The 14,054-nt window shown below is 40.2% G+C and overlaps 1 protein-coding gene across 11 annotated transcripts in view; it reads left to right on the top strand.

Moving 5' to 3' along the window:
- CSGALNACT1 (chondroitin sulfate N-acetylgalactosaminyltransferase 1) overlaps positions 1-14,054 on the top strand; it is a 359,476-nt gene that overhangs the window by 264,135 nt on the left and 81,287 nt on the right. The window lies entirely within an intron of this gene.

Genomic DNA, 14,054 nt, shown 5'->3' with positions numbered 1-14,054 from the left:
ATTCTTGCATTTTGGTAAGAAAGCTGCCTTTTTATGGATGTTAGCAGTCTGTTGACCTAATAGTTGTAAATTATCCATTTGGGCAGGTAAAGTTATGCAGTATTTGAAACAGAGATTTTTTTCCTTTTTATCTCCTTTTTTTTCTTTTTACTGTATAATGTCTCTCAAATTATAACCGTGTACCTTGTGCCACTAAATTTCCAAAGTGTACCAATTTTTTAATGTGCTTCAAATAAATAGAAAAATAGTTATTAAAAAGTTCATGTAAAATCCAAGATAAATATAATACTCCTTACACATTTGTCTGATCTTATAGTTCCATTGTAAATTGGTTATTTGGATTGGAGGACAGCTTCCATAGAAGTGATATACCTGGATTCCTGGGATAGACCTCAATACTGATTTAAAATCCAACTGAAGAACGCAAATGCAGGAGGTTGAGAATAAGTGAGTGTGGAGAGTAATTTCTTTGGAAAGTTTTCTTTTTCTGTCATAAGCATCACTAGTACATTCTCAATGTAGTTCCTAACACTAAAGCCACTTTTTAAGGACTTTTTATTTTGTAATAATTTTATAATTATGAAAGAGTTGCAAAAATAGTACAGAAAGTTCCAGTATACCTTTCATCCAGCTTCTCCTAATGCCAACATTTTACATAATCATGGTACAATGATCGAAAATAGGAAAATAAGATTGGTGCAATATTACTAACTAAATTATGCCTAGGCTTTGTTTTGTTTTGTATTTCTCATACTGAATTTCTTAGATCTGTAATCTCCAAGTTTCTTAGATCTATGGTATAGTGTCTTTCATTCATCTGGGGAAATTCTGAGCTAGTATTTCTTCAAATATTTCTTCACCATGTTACTTCTCTCTTCTTTTGGAATTCCAGCTATGTTTGTATCATCCTGCTTAACATTGTCTCATAGCTCTTGCATGTTGTTTCTTTCTTTGCACCATTTTTTCTTTATGTTTAAGTTGGGTAATTTTAATTGACCCACCTTAAGTTAACTGTTGTTTCCTTAGCAGAGACATGTCTACTAATGAGCTCATTGAAAGGTTTTTGCCCAGGCTAGAGTGCAGTGGCATGATCTTGGCTCACTGCAACCTCTGCCTCCCAGGTTCAAGAGATTCTCCTGACTCAGCCTCTCGAGTAGCAGGTACTACAGATGTGTGCCACCATGCCTGGCTAATCTTTGTATTTTTAGTGGAGACAGGGTTTTACCATGTTGGCCAGCCTTGTCTCAAAATCCTGACTTCAAGTGATCTGCCTGCCTCAGTTTCCCACAGTGCTGGGATTATAAGCCTAAGCCACCATGCCCAGCCCAATTTAAAGATTTTTATAGGTCATTCTTACTGTATTTTTCATTTCTAGTGTTTCCATGTGACTCTTATCATTTCCATCTCTATGCAGAAGTGACCCATATACTTGTTGTCCACTTTTCCATTAGTGTCTTTAACATATTATTCACGGTTATTTTAAATTCTCCATCAGATAGCTCCAGCATCTGTATCACATCTGAGTCTGGTTCTGATGATTGCTTTGTGTCTTGATGTGGTCAGGGGAGGTAGTAGATGAGTAGTCAGGAGCTGATCTGGGTTTGAGGTTTGTTGTTACTATAGTTACCACAGACTTCAGATCCCTTTGGAGATTCCTTGTGTTTAGGGTGGAGGTTGTTTTGCCTGAGTACTGCCTGTTCAGCCATGCAATTGAGGACTTATTGGTCTGCATTTCAGAGAAGGTCTCCACTTCTCCCATCCCACTCCTAACAATATTCTATTGTTTCTTGTTGTTCATAGCTTACCAGCTTAGCTGTCTGTGCAAGGCAGTAGTGAAGAGAGGTTGTCTCTGATTTTTCTGATACAATCTCAGTCTTAGGCAGGTACAGTGTCGCTGGGTCTTAGGATATTTTCCTATCATACCTCTGCCTTCGTCAGCTGCACTGAGTTTTCACCAGTTCCCTAAGGTGAGAATATTTTTTGCTCTTTCCCCACCAATAATGTTTTTGCTCCATTGAGGGAAGGCAGGAGGGGAAGGTCCAGGAGGAATGTTTTGCCCTTCCTTTCTTGCTGACTACGCGACATGGTTGGTGTTCTAAGGTTCTTTCTGATCTTTTTTATGAACGCCCAATGGGTTCCTGGAAGCTCCACTTTTTGGAACCACAAAGGGCTTCACTGCCCTACTCATCTGCTCTGAGCCTTGCTCATTTCATTGATTTCTTTTTACCAGTAGCCGAGTGCATCTGCCCCACTAAGCAAGGGCTCATATCTCTTTTCTGTCACCAGCACCTGTGACTCCTCAGATTTTGAGCCAGGCTGTTTGCTCTGTGACTTTAGCTCTCCACTAAGTTCCAAAAAAGTCTTGAATTTGAAGGTTATCTGTTTCTTTTTCATGGTAAGGGATGCTTCTTTCAGCTCATTATATCCTAGAGCAGAAACAGAAGTCTGAAACTCCTTTATAAAATCATACTTTAAAACCTATTGATTACTTTGTCTACTTACGCTGCTCTACAAATCAATAATGTCTCTTCACAACCTCACAGCCTAGCCCCAACCATCATGCAGAATCCGACAGTTTAAAAGAACTGAAGTGTGTTGTTTTTACTCATGATTGGGAGTGTCTCTGCCAATTTTCCTATGCTGGACATTTCATAGAAATGGAATTAGAGGACTTATATTAATTTACATCTGGTTTTTAACTTGGTGTAATGTTTTCAAGGACCATCTATGCTGAAGCATATATTATATACTCCCCAAAGGGAGGGGCACTCATGTACACAGGTAATGACAGCACAGAGTAATACATTAAACAAGTATACAGGACAGAGAGAATTGGCCATGGAGTGGGATGGTCAGGAAGGGCATCACAAGAAAGGCTACACTTGAGCATGTTTTCAAAGATGAGTAGGAATTGCTACAGGCCAAGGATGTGTGTGTGTTGTGGAGGAGGGGAGTGTTTTAGGAGCAGGAATAGCTAACATTGGCAAAACATGGAGGTGTGTACAAGCTGGTGGATCCGGAGATCACAGATAACCAGATAGTGCTGCAACATTAAGGAGGAGCATAATAGGTTCAGGTAGAAGGAGACGGCATAGCAAGGTGACAACCCTGAAGAATTAAGCAGGGCCAAGATGACCACGCATTTTATAAACTAGCTGTGTTTAGGTTATCCAATGGTCTATTGACAATTTTAAATGTCATGGTTAGATTTTCTTTCTAGCCGGGTCACTCTGATAGCAGGATAGAGGGCTAGATTGGAGGCAGGTTTGGAAAATAGTTCGGCATTTCCTCAAAATGTTAAGCACAGAGTGACCATATGACCCTGCAATTCCACTCCTAGATGTGTGTGTGTGTATGTATGTATGTATGTGTGTGTATATATCACACACACTAACACAAACACACACATAGAGATGAGAAGTAAAAGCACATATTCAGTTAAAAACTCATATCTGAATGATCATAGTAGTTTTGTTCATAATAGCCAAAAAATGGAAACAACCCAAATGTTCTTCAGTGTGTGGATGGATAAGCAGAATGTGGATTGCACGCAATAGAAGATTATCTGGCCATAGAAATGAATTACTAATATATGCTTCAGCATAGATGGTCCTTGAAAACATTACACCAAGTTAAAAACCAGATGTAAATTAATATAAGTCCTCTAACTCCATTTCTATGAAATGTCCAGCATAGGAAAATTGGCAGAGACAGATTATTGTTTTCCTAGTGTTCTAGGGGTTGGAGGGTTTAGTGGAGATAGTGACTGTGGGATAGGTACAGTTCCTTTTGGGGAAGATGAAATAATCTTTAAAATTAGATTGTGATGATCGTTGCACAAACCTGTGAACACATAAAAAAATTAGCTTGTCTACTTTAAAGGGATAAATTGTGTGGCATGTGAATTTTATCTTAATAAATAGTAAATAACACGTCTCTGTACTCAAAAAAAAAAAAAAAAAGAGTGGAAACTGGGAGACTAATGAAAAGGTTTAAAAATAGTTGAGGTGGGGCTGGGTGTGGTGGCTCAGGCCTGTAATCCCAGCACTTTGGGAGGTCAAGGCGGGCAGATCGCCTGCGCTCAGGAGTTCGAGATCAGCCTGGGCAACATGGTAAACCCTATCTCTACTAAAAAAATACAAAAAATTAGCCAAGCATGGCGGCATATGCCCATAGTCCCAGCTACTCAGGAGGCTGAGGCAGGAGAATCGCTTGAACCTGGGAGGGGGTGGTTGCAGTGAGCTGGGATCGCACCACTGGATTCTAGCCTGGGCAACAGAGTGAGACTCTGGCTCAAATATATGTATTTGGGGTGACTGAAGAGCTCCTGGGCAGAGGCTCTTGCTGTGAAATAGAAGGTGGGGAGGAGGCTGAATGTGTTCAGGACAGAGTAATTCTTTAGCTTTCATCTAGTATATTGGGCTCTTCCATAGACATTTCAAAGGGTTTAAGAAGCTATTACAAACATATTTACAGATAAGATATTTTTTCAAAAAAGAATTTAAGGTAGCTATCATATTTGTTGATGTCAGTTCTCTTTCTCACTTACATGAGTGTTTGATCATAACCTTCCTATGAAAGACACAATAGGCCATGCGCTGGGCGGGGGAGGCAGGGCACAGGCTGAAAGAAGGAAGACCCAACTGTTACTTTTACTATAAGATTAATTCAGAAGATGAAACTATGAAAAAATCTGTTCATATTATTTCTGATCATAATCAACAGATTATAATAAAGATAAATTTTCACTTTTGGGAATAATTTTTCAAATGTACTATCATTAGTTTGAGGTTAAATGTTCAAGTTTAATAACCGGAAGCATTATACCATCGCTAGGCTGGTGGCTGTGTGCCAGTGGCATGGACCAGCAAGACCAGAACATAGCTGGGCTTCCAGCTGGTGCTGAATGGAATATCCCCTTATCATGAAAGCCTTTAGGGAAAAATGTATGTCAAACTGTGGCATTGGACATGACACAGGGGAGGCTTGGCCCAGGCTGGTAGGCTGGCTCCAGCAGGGTAGATGGCACAGAGTTGACGAAGACATGAGGTGAGGTTTGAAGTTCATACTAGACGTTAGTAAAAAGGCAGAAAATGCCATCTGAATCAGGAGACCAGGAGAAGTAGATGAAATTTACCACCCTAGAATAATTATTTATTCAACAAACATTTACCAAATGTCTGCTACATCCCAGGCATAGCCTGGCAGTATGCTGGTTGGTCTCACCATGAGGGCTGTGTGCTCTTGACCTTTCTCTCATATAGTTACCATTTTGTTCCTTAAATCCTGTCCATTTCTAGACATTTTCCGAAGAATTCTTACTAGTTACCAATGTTCCCATAAGCTACAGTGTAAACACATTTTTCATTTTCAAGTTCATGGCTGAACCTACTTAAGTTATGAATATGTTTACGGTCAATAAATAGAGCTTATTAATAGCACAGAGTGTACTCTGGCCTTCCATCCATGTTGAAGGAAATCATTAATCTCTGTAACCTCCACCCATGTACTAAATTGCACTGGAATTCATGAAAAATTACTAATTCTGTGGACTCATGTAAAGTGTGTGGAATGTAAATGTATGTCTTAGTACCTTTGAATTATGTACCAAATTTATTAGAAATCAATCATGTCCTTTGCAGATTATTGTACAACATCGAAACACACATGAAATGCTGAGTGAAAGGTAAAAAGACTTTGCCGTATTTGCTTTAAGATGCATGTAAGCATGACATAAATTCTTGCTGAAATTTAAACCCAAGCAAACAAACATCATGGGCAAAAGATAAACAGATCACGAAAGAGACAGAGATATCTGATAGATAAATAAAAAATTATTCTTTTTTCTTACCTAATAGAGAAAATTTTAAATGAAAGTAAAATATTAAATGTTCACAGTTTTATAAACGATAACACAAAATATTGTTAGGGGCAGGTAAAATGAAAATTTAGTATTAGGAGCATAAACTGTTTCAAACATTCTGAAAATAATTTGTATCAACCTTCAAAATATTCATACCTTTTTCCAGTATTTTCCTTTCTGAAAGCTGATTCTCAGAAATGTCCGTGAATATTTGTATCATAAAGTATTTATAATAATGAAAAATGAGAAGCAATTTAGATGTCTAACAGGAGACTGGTTAAAATTATGCAGTATCGGTATAGTGGACTATTTTACAGTAAACAAAAATCATCTATTCAGTAAATATTAATGTAGGTGAAAGTCTTACTATGAGAAAAACTATCATTTTAATTGTGAAAGTAATTAAAAGTTTATATCTAACTATGTAAAGAAAGATCGAGGGGACGGAAATGCTGTTACAAAGCATTAATAGTTTTTTTCCTAAGTGGTAGAGTTGTGAGGGATGCTGTGTTTTCCAGATATTTTATTTGGAAATTCTGTTGCTGTTACACTGTGCAGTGAGATATAGCAATGCTTAAATCATGTTGACATGACTAAAAAGTTAGCGTTTGACTCTCTAAAAGTAACAAAATAGGATATTTGAAACAGACACAGGATTCGAGGTGGTAGTTTCAGGGAACTTCCTTCCTGCTGCATGGCAATCACCTGGACAATCCAGAAGAGAAAAATAAAATTAAAGGTTACTTCTAGGTCTCAAACAGTCTTTACCCTGAGTACTAAGACTGGAGCAGGCAGCCTGTAAAGGTGAGGTTGTTTTTGGGAAGGAGGCGATCTATGAAAGAAGTTTGAGCAAAGCCTCTTGTGTCCTGGGCTCTGTTTCTCCTGCATTGTGATGGAGACTGCAGGTATCCAAGCTGGAGAGAACCCACCATCATAGAGTGCTAAGCTGCTGTGGGTTTACCAGTTAGCTCTGCAGAAAAGGTGGCTTCACATGCTACTGGCCCCTAAGCAGCAATTTAATGGAACTAGAGGCTCTGATGTTCTCCATCAGAGTTTCCTTGCAGCATCTTAGGGTACTTTATTTTTTCCCCTTCCCAATACTCCTAGGAGATGAATAGGAGTTTTCAGGGACAAGAGGAAGGAGAACAAAACACCTCTTCTTTCTTCCCTTGAAGAAAGACCCTACTGTCAAAAGTGCCTTTTTTAAAAGCCTGTTTCTCTCTTTTCCTTTCTTTCCCAAAATACTGTTTTGCAGTCGGTCTGTGAAAACCAGTGTGAGTCGCAGCAGCAGCTTCTCATGTGCAGCCTTCCATCTGTAGCTTGGTCTGTATTATGTGCTGTATATTTAGAATGCCTAAATTAGTGGTGTTCCATGCACTATTTAAAGAGGAGCTGGGAAGTCAGGGGAAGAGCAGGGCTATTGATCAGGATTGGCTTCTGAATGTTGCTGGCTCTTATCCTCAAATTCCAGAGTTAGAAATATTTAGGGCCATCAAGAGAACAGATGGTCTGGGAAAGCAGCTAGTCCATGTGGTAATTAGTCCGCAGAGGCAACTGGTCATTTTCTGAGCTTGGAGTGGAATTTTGTTTCTGTCAGTGCCATTCAAAGTGTAGAAGGAGCCTTTGGTTAGAACACACACTGCTAGAAAATGTGTGTGAATGGATCATCCCAGCTGATAAGATATCAGCTCAATTTGGCTTCCTAACAAAAGGTTGCTAACAAAAAAGTCGCAAGAGAGATTTTTTATTTTAACTTAAAATTGGAGACACTCTGCTGTGTTTAACAGGGCTAAGGAAAGATGTCCTTGTCAAGACAGCCAGTGAAAATCCAATACTGGACTCTTGATGGTGCAAAGATTACTTACGGTCCATTTTCATGCCATTTGTGTCCTGTGATTGTTAATTAATTTATCCGGGTCTTCCCCTAGACTGAGATGAGGGATCATTTCTTACGCCACTTTGTAGCCCTAATATTAAGCAGGTTGCCTGGTATGTAAGCATTGATTAAATGTTTGTTGAATGAATAAATGAATTCACAGAAGAAGAGCACAGGTTGAGGGATTGGCCTCAGAGGGAGGATGGAAAATGATTCCTTTGAAACGAGAGGAAAGGATGGTTCTACAGAGTGATGAATACATTTCTGTTTGATTTTTCTTTTGAGAGAGGGACTAAGAATTTAAAGTCTAACCATATAACAATAACCACCATAATTGATAGTTAATAAACATTGGATAATGATTTCCTATGACAATTTCATTCTTCCCTATCTTTATTTTGATTTAACTCTTTAAAACAGAAGGGAAATTTATTGGTAGGTTTGGTGTTTCTATTGTACTAATCATACTGATTTTCTCACTGGTTTCACTTTCCATCTTCTCTCTCTTCTAGAGACACCCTGCATCCCACTAGGAATCACACTGCACTCTTTGCAGTCAACCCTTCCTAGGTGCCCTGGTCTCCCTGTCTCTCATCTCCATTTTTTACCTGTAGGAGATTCGTCTTCTGCCCTTCAAATGGGGGCCATCGTTTCTTCTTGGACTTATTTGCACATAATCATAACTGCATATTAGTAATTTTCAAGGCTCCTGAGTTCATGTAAAATGAAAACCCTTGGTTTCTACTGAGACTTATGATCAGGGAGCATTGATTAGACAATCCCATCCCAATGCTATTGTCTTCTCTTCACTGTTTAACTGATTGTGTGAGGTATACAGGGTGCTTCGCTTCTCTTCTCCTGAGTTTTTTTCTCTGTAAAACTGACATCATTAATATCTACCTTGTTAGCTCTAAGGTAAATATCAATATCCCTTTATATTTTTTTAACACATTTTGAAATGGTTGGGTTTTTACACATGATGTCATTAGAGCAGTGCCTGGCACAATGATTGTTGGTAATTATTACTGCTTTTGTTATTTGTTGGTAGAAATTTGGAGAGAGTGTTTTTATAGACACAGAAATTTTTTACACTCCTTCCCTGGCTCTTCATACCCTTCTGAATAGCAGTTGATTTTCTCTGGTAGTCACGGGTTCCTTTCCCTTTCTGGAATCATTTCCAAAACATTGTTTAATGTGAACAAAATTACAGAATTAAACACTGTTCCGTGAAGAAACCGTATTCACAAAGTTAGAATTGTGACCTAACCCTGTATTAATACATATATTTTGAGGTGGAGTCTCACTCTCTTGCTCAGCCTGAGAGTGGCATGAACTCAGCTCACTGCAAACTCCGCCTCCCTGGTTTAAGTGATTCTCCTGCCTTAGCTTCCTGAGTAGCTGGGATTATAAGTGCACACTACCATGCACAGCTAATTTTTGTATTTTTAGTAGAGATGGAGTTTTACTATGTTAGCCGGGCTGATCTCGAACTCCTTACCTCAGGCGATCCACCCACTTTGTCCTCCCAAAGTGCTGGGATTACAGGTATGAGCCACCACATCCAGCCCCCTGTGCCAATATTATGATTATCAGCAGCCATACTGTAAATCCCCATAGTATTATTATTTTGTGTGAATATAGTATGTGGCGTGAGAAGGTATTTCTTGGAAGGTATATGATATGAATAATTTTGGGTCTAGGATTAATATCAATGTCCCTTCACATTTTTAAGTATATTTTTAAATAAGAATTTTCATTCTCGGTTCATTCTTTGGGCTGCTGTGTTTACATTCCAAACCCCCAAGCCGACTTGGACTAGAGAGCTCAATGATTTCATGATGATTTTTCTAGATAGAAATCCTATTAGAAGGTGGATGGCATGGGAAGGATACCTCAGTCTGCACTTGGAAAGACCCTTCTATGTGGTGAAGTACCGTAAATAGCCGATGTGTACCAAGCACCTTAGCTGAAGGTGCGGGTGAGTTTGTTAGAGGGATGGCTTTTTGGCTGTTGGAGTTTATCAACAGTTGAATCTTTCAAAGCCTGACATTTTTCTTCTCCAGAATCTAAGCCATTCTTCTTATTAACTTTCCATCCATCACATTAATTGCTACTGGATTCTAGTTTATCGGGCCCAGAGCTCGTGTGTCTCTGCAGTAGGTGCAGGCTCCACCATGGTGTTGACACATGGGCTGGGTCCTGGAACCTCCCTGTCATGGACACTGGGAATCCTGTGCTCTTTGAATCTGGAGCTGGTTTGACTAAACATGAGCAGCAGTAAGAGAAAGGCACCCTTTTATTTCCAGACATCATAGCTGCTGTTGGGAGGTGAAATATTCTCATCTGGGTGTTGGTTGGAGTGAAATTGTTTGTCTTTTCAAAGAATTGCTGTGTTTTAGGATATTAACATGACAGATGGGTCTCTTGGGCAGAATGTGAATAAATGTTACAGCAAAAGCTCTCAGGGATAAAATTTAAGCTCTTTAGAGTTGTCGCTTGAGAAAAACATTGAGGCAGTTCTTCAGAAGGGAAGCATTGTATAAAAGCATAAGTTGGCATCTGAATGTAGGTTAACTTTCTTCCCCAAAAATAACGGCTAAAGGATTTCTGTTTTGCTTGGGTTCCTAATAGGACAGGTAGTAAATCCTGCTATCCATTCACACAAGCATGAAGGAGTAGGTAACCTTTTTGGTTGCCATTTCTTCAACTATTATTGGGCAGCTACTATGTGCCAGGCACTGTCCCAGGCACTGGGGAGCCAAGAGTGAAAACTCAGACAAAACCTGCCTAAGTAAGCAAATTACATAGCTGAGAAAAGGGGATTCCCGTTAGAGGAAAAACCAAGGCATTTAAAGGAGGCTTTGGGCTTCGGGAGAGGATAATACAATCTTAAGTAAGACAGTCAGTGTAGGTCTTGTTGAGAAGGTAACATCAGAGCAGAAACTTGAGGAGAATGAGGTAGCCAGCCATGCCTATACCTGGAGGAGGAGAGTTTCCAGATGGAAGGGACAGCTGATGTGCAAACTCTGGGCAGGAATGCATGAGGGGCCAGTGTGCCGGTGCGGAGCCAGTGAGGAAGAGGAAAGGAGGAGATGAGGTCTGAGAAGTAGGGGAGGGGCACGTCATATGAGCCTGGTAGACCACTGTGAGGATTTGGCTTTTACCCTCAATGAGATGGGAAGACCCAGTTTTAAAACGTTTGTTTTTTGGAGGTTGTGTTGAGAACAGACTTGGGGAGACAGGGTAAAAGCCCGGAGACCATTAGGCAGCCATGAGAGTCACCAGGCAGCAGGTGAGAGTGGCTGGACCAAGGTGGTAACAAGTGAAAACCAAAATGAGTGATTGAGGCTTGTCACCAAGCATCTAGGCTTCCTGAGCCAGCCTAAAGGTGCACCTGGGAAAAACTTAAGTCACAGAAGCATCTGTGGCTTTTTTTTTCTTCCCCAAACAGGCTCTCAGGAGGTTTTGTGTGTGTGTGTGTGTATATTATATATATGCATGTACATGCACGCACATACACACATATATATACATACACACACATACAGACATACACACACACATATATATATACACATACACACACACACATTAAAGCTGAGGTGGCAGTAAGACATTTGTGAGACTCTAGTTAGTACCCAGTAAATCTATGTTTTACGTAAGATAAGGTGAATATTTGAAGAAAAAGGGAATAGTGGAAGCAAATGTCTCCAGGAGGCGTGAAGAAATGATTTATCTCATCTTGTCTTTGGTTTGTACCTAGTAAATCAGTTAGGAGGCTTTTGAAAGGACTGTTTGCTGTTTAGCCCTTAGGGAAGAAAGCCTAATGGCTGTTAGGAGCTGTTCATATCAACAGAGAGAGTATAAACAGGGATATCCTATCTTTTATCCTTTTATGGCCCTGAATTCAGCTTCCAAGGTTTCTCTGGGGCTCTCTTGGCCAAGATGGGGTTTGTTGAGTCACTTGGGGGCTTAGGATTTTATTTTTATTTCTCACAGTGGAGGTGGTTAGAGGTACCTAGTTGGAATCTGGACATATTTTGAAGGTAGGAGCAGCATGGCTTGCTAATGGATTAACAAGAGAAAGAGAAGAGAGAGGGATGACTTGATGGATTTCAGCCTGAGCTGAACACACAAGACTGTGTTGCAGTTGACCGAGATGGGAACACACTGGGTGGGGTATATGTGTGTGTGATATAAAAACATATATACATACACAAGGCACATTCTGGGAAAGCAGACACAGTGTAACTAATGTTGGCCATCATTGGTTGTATTATTTTGTTCAGGCTGCCATAACAAAGCACCACAACCTGAATGCCTGAGACAACAGAAGTTTATTTTCTCACCCGTTGGCAGGCTAGAAGTTCAAGGTGAAAGTGCCAGCAGGTCTGGTTTCTTCAGAGGGCTCTCTCCTTGGCTTGCATAGGACTACCCCCTCTTGCTGTGTCCTCACATGACCTTTCCTTTGTGACCACATCACTGGTGTGTCTCCTGTGTGTCCAAATGTCCTTCTTTTAGGAGGACACCGGTCAGATTGGATTAGGGCCCACCAGAGCAGCCTCATTTTAACTTAATAACTTCTTTAAAAGCCCTCAAAAAGTACTTCTAGGTATTCTCCAAACACAATAACATTCTGAGGTACTGGAGGTTAGAGTTTCAACATGTGAATTTTGAGGAGACACAATTCAGCCGACAAATTGGTCATCTTTGGTACCTGGGAATCTGGAGGAATTGTGTGATTAGACTGTCCTGCAGACAGGCAACTTGACTCCTGAAATGAGAATGCCAGTAACATTTCCTGTCTCTTGCTGCTATCATGTAAGACGTGCCTTTGCTTCTTCTTTGCCTTCTGCCATGATTGTGAGGCCTCCCCAGCCATGTGGAACTGTGAGTCCATTAAACCTCTTTCCTTTATAAATTAAAATAACATTTCTTACTGTAGTCTACCCTTACCCTTGAGGTGTGTGTTCCAAGACCCCCAGTGGACCCCTGAAACTGAATAGTACCAACCTCCATATATACTAAGCTTTCCACTATGCATACATACCTGTAATAAAGTTTGAGGTGCAACAGCAAAACCAGCACAATTTTTTTTCCTTCCCAATTTCACAGTAGATTTATTCTTCTCATAGATCTTAGCATCTACAGTATGTAATTATGTTTTATTCAGCAGAGAACTTTCATCATTTTACTTAAAGGAAGCTCTTTACAGCTTCTCTTTGGCATATCCAAATTGCCAGCATCACTCCCCTTGTGCTTAGGGGCCATTACTAAGTAAAATAAAAGTGATGTGAACACAGACACAGTGATAATACAACATTTGATCTGATCACTGTGACAGCTCCTAAGAGACTAATGGGGTGGAGGGAGGATGGTTCTGGGGATGGTGTCCACAGCCTGGGTATACTGGACAAAGGAATGATTCACATCCTGGGCAGGATGGACTGTTTATTTCTGGAATTTTCCACTTAATATTTTTGAACCTCAGTTGACTGCTGGTAACTGAAACCATGGAAAGCAAAAATAGTGGGTAAGTGGGGACTGCTATCATCAGATTGAAGTATGTGTCTATTAATGGACAGTATGTTGAAAGAAAGGCTGTTGCCATATATGCACTTCATTTAGTGGATAGTAATTTACTGAGTATTTACCATCAGGCACGGTTGAAACAAAGATGAATAAATGAGAGTTTCCAAGCTGGCCCTGGGATGCACAGATGAGTACGCAGGTGATCATTGATGGTGATAATGTGCTGTTTTAGATTACAGAAATTACACAATTGTTGTATGGGGCAAGTAGGAAGGAAGGCACTCTTGTGGGGTGTGGAAAGGATTGATTGATCAAACCCACTCTTGTAGGGTGTGGAAAGAATTGATCCCTGGAGGAAGATGTTCTGAGCTGAGTCTAGAGGGATAGAAGGGAGCAGGACAGAGAGGAGGAAAAGTAGACTGGAGATGGGCAGTATAGACTGTGGGCACCAGTAGTAGTGTTATGCAGAACCCTAGGGCAGAGCAGAGCTGGGTGAATTTATGAGGCTAAGATACATTTTGACTGGAGCACTGAGCTTGGGGTCAGAGCATGTTGAGATGAAACTTGGGGATATCACTGAGAACCAGATGTAATGAAGTGCCTTAACTTCACATGCCTTTCGGCTTTGTCTTAATGAAACCAGGGAGCCATTGAAGGGCTTAAAGAGAAGGGTGAGATTTCCAGAATTATATTTGGAAATACTGCTTTATCTGCTCTGTCGAGAATGAATTGGAGGAACTCAGCCTAGCGGGACAAAGAGCTATTGTAGTGATTCCAGGCTGA

This window comes from Aotus nancymaae, unplaced genomic scaffold (assembly GCF_030222135.1).
Source record: "Aotus nancymaae isolate 86718 unplaced genomic scaffold, 86718_ANA_hifiasm-v0.15.2.pri h1tg000079l, whole genome shotgun sequence".
NCBI lineage: Eukaryota > Metazoa > Chordata > Mammalia > Primates > Aotidae > Aotus > Aotus nancymaae.
This window is presented reverse-complemented; position numbering and strand designations above follow the sequence as displayed.